General features: G+C 44.8%; 1 protein-coding gene across 1 annotated transcript in view; it reads left to right on the forward strand.

The window, feature by feature from the left end:
• Positions 1–2,898, forward strand: part of smpd3 (sphingomyelin phosphodiesterase 3) — a 44,772-nt gene that overhangs the window by 37,112 nt on the left and 4,762 nt on the right. The window lies entirely within an intron of this gene.

Below are 2,898 nucleotides of genomic sequence, written 5' to 3' on the forward strand. Positions count from 1 at the left end.
AAAAGGTATAACACAGGGGGGGGTGGGGGGGGGGGGGGGGGCGGGGGGGGGGGGAGCAGTGAGAGACCTGATTTGTCTGAAATAAGGTTTGTGTTCTGCACAAGAGCCTCACGGTGCGGTGACCTAATATTCAGAAGTATTTTTTTCGTATTATTCAAAGACTTCTTTATGTCTTGTAGTGGTAAAGTGGAGGAGGTGCGTGAGCAGCCGTCTGGACCGAGCTCAGTATTTTAACAGCTGAACCAGCAGCAGCTGTCGAACCTGTGTGGAGTTCATAGTGTAATGTGTGGTTCTGTGGTTCCTGGAGTCAGTCAAAAGGCCACGACCGTGCTGGCTAACAGAGGCTAACAGCAGGCTAATGAGTTTAGAAACTCAAACAAAAAACAAGATGAGATAAGAAGTGATACGATACGATACGAGTCCCACAGAGGGGAATTTCATCATTTACCTCCAAATACGCACACGTGAGATCTGAGGTTCTGTTCCTTTTGCCAAAGGACACTTTGACATGAGGCTAAATCTGCAGCTAAAGATCAAACCGTTCACGTCCTGCAGACTGACGGCTCTGCTCTCTGAGCTGCAGCCTCCTGGGTCACAGCTGCACACATAACTCACCGTGATCTTCCTTCCAGAACTGTGACCCAGTTACTGGGTCTCTAGGTCTCGGTGTGAAAGTCTTTTCAATCCCTTTGTTTCAGCTCTAACAGTAAATATTCAGAAACACATCAAACTCTACCGACTGTGTGTTTTCTGTCATCCTGAAAATAAATAAAAAATGATGTTGTCTGTCCTGAACGAGGTTTTAACTGCGCAGCAGACAAACATCTCCACAGTCTGCAGCTTTATTCCACTTTCAACAAAGAGAACAGACAACAGCGACAACACGTTGTATTTGCACATGTACTCGAGCCGAAGCTGAGAGTAATCAAAGCCAAGCCGCCCACCCACCCACCCGCCCATATCTTCACACCTCTTTGTTTCTCATACTCTCCAATATTCAACTGTTATTTCTCTCTCACACACACAAACACACACACACACACACTCTCACCCCCCTGCGCCCCCCCCTCCTCCCTCTGCTCCCTCCTCCCCTCGCCCTATTCTTCCCTAGATTTTTTCTGGCAGGAGAGAATGTAGAGAATGTTGCCAAAGCAATATTCAAGTAGATAAATAATTCAAAACAGACACTGAAAATGATCTAAAAATGAGACGGTTCTTCTGCCGCGGCCGTCACTGTAACGTCAAGGCAGTGGTTTTCAAACCTGTTCACTCGTCTCCAGGGACCGTCAGTAAGACCCCGGTTCGTTACGGAGAAGAAAATGTATTCCTGTTAACTATATAAGCCTATATAGACTGTTAGCCTTTCAGTAGCAAAAAAAGAATCTAGCCTTAAATTCAAATCTGTAACCACGTACTGTACTGCCTCCTACAACAGCAAACAACAGCATATAACATCAGTGTTTAACGTCTCAGTGAATCAATAACTCATGGTGGGATTTAGATTCCCTTTAAGTCCCACTAAAGTTAGCCAGCGTACCACCACAGGTCCCTGTACCACAGTTTGAGAATTAATTGAAAAATAATGAGAAAACTGTGAATTTAGCCGAGATATTAGCTCCAAGTGTGTGGGTAAAATGACGGCGTTCGGCTCTTACAGTAAACAACCTCGACCAAACGATGAAGGTTTGACGCAGATCCAGTATTGAACCTCCTTTTAGCCGTGAGGCCTTTAATGCTGCGGGAGTTCAACGGGTTCATCGCAGATTTCCAATAAAACACCAGCTGCAGACGTTTAAGAGACTAAAAGGAACAAATGAGTCCAGTTGCAGGTCATAAAATAAAACTGTCCGTCATCAGCAGCGTTGGCTCTCTGGTCACTGTGGGATTCTTTAATGGCCACCAGCCTGGCTCCCCCCGCAGGATGTGATTTGTAGCGCAGCCCTGATCCCATCACCACAAATTGGTGATGAACAAACCAACCGAAGGCCTGTTCATGTGTGGTGCTCTGTGAAGGAACCCTTTTTTTTTTTCTTCCTTGGTTCTGATGAAGTAACTGTAGGTTGTAAGGCATGTTAACAGCAGAGAAAGTTCTGGTGAATGTGTCTGATTAGCTTAAAAGATCAGAATGTCAACTTGTCTCCGGAAAAAACACGTTTTAAGAAATTATTCTAAGATGAGGATTTTTTTAGGTCGCCTTTTTGAAATGCCAAACACACAGAATATATCAGAATATTATTTTGGACATGGTTTTTCAATTTAACTTCAGTAAGGAAAGAAGGTTGAAGTCAAAGTGATTACATTTATATACACAGAGGTTCCCACAGTAGGGGGCGTGTCCCCCTTTGGGCCTTCAGACTTGTCTAAGAAAGACTCTGGAACACCATAATTGACACGAGTCCTGGGTTGGGTTGTGTCAGGAAGCTCATCCTGTTTGTGTAGAGCAATAAACACTTTTTGTCACTCTTTAACCCACCATCGTATCCTTTACAGCAGTGTTTCCCAAAGACTGGGTCGCGACCCTCAGGTGGTCGTCTCACATCATTTTTCCCAGGAGTTTACGAATAATTGACTTAGGTGACGGAGGTTTGTGACTTTTAAAATATGGGTCCCCAAAAAAGAAGTTTGGGAACACTGCTTTACAGCACAGTCTGTCTCTGACTACAGTCCAACAAACACTGCTTTACAGCACAGTCTGTCCCTGACTACAGTCCAACGACTGACTGTTCCTCTCAGTGTTTCCTCCTGTATCTGCTGCTCGTCCGCTCTTTATCATCACAGTGATCCCATCGATCTACAACGACGATAGAAGGAGTGTCACTGTGTTCATTCTGTCAACGATCACAGAAGACCGTGACTGGCTGCTGATGTTCCTCATACTAACATGACTTCATTTTTAAT

The sequence above is a fragment of the Cynoglossus semilaevis genome, chromosome 6 (assembly GCF_000523025.1).
Source record: "Cynoglossus semilaevis isolate Cse_v1.0 chromosome 6, Cse_v1.0, whole genome shotgun sequence".
NCBI lineage: Eukaryota > Metazoa > Chordata > Actinopteri > Pleuronectiformes > Cynoglossidae > Cynoglossus > Cynoglossus semilaevis.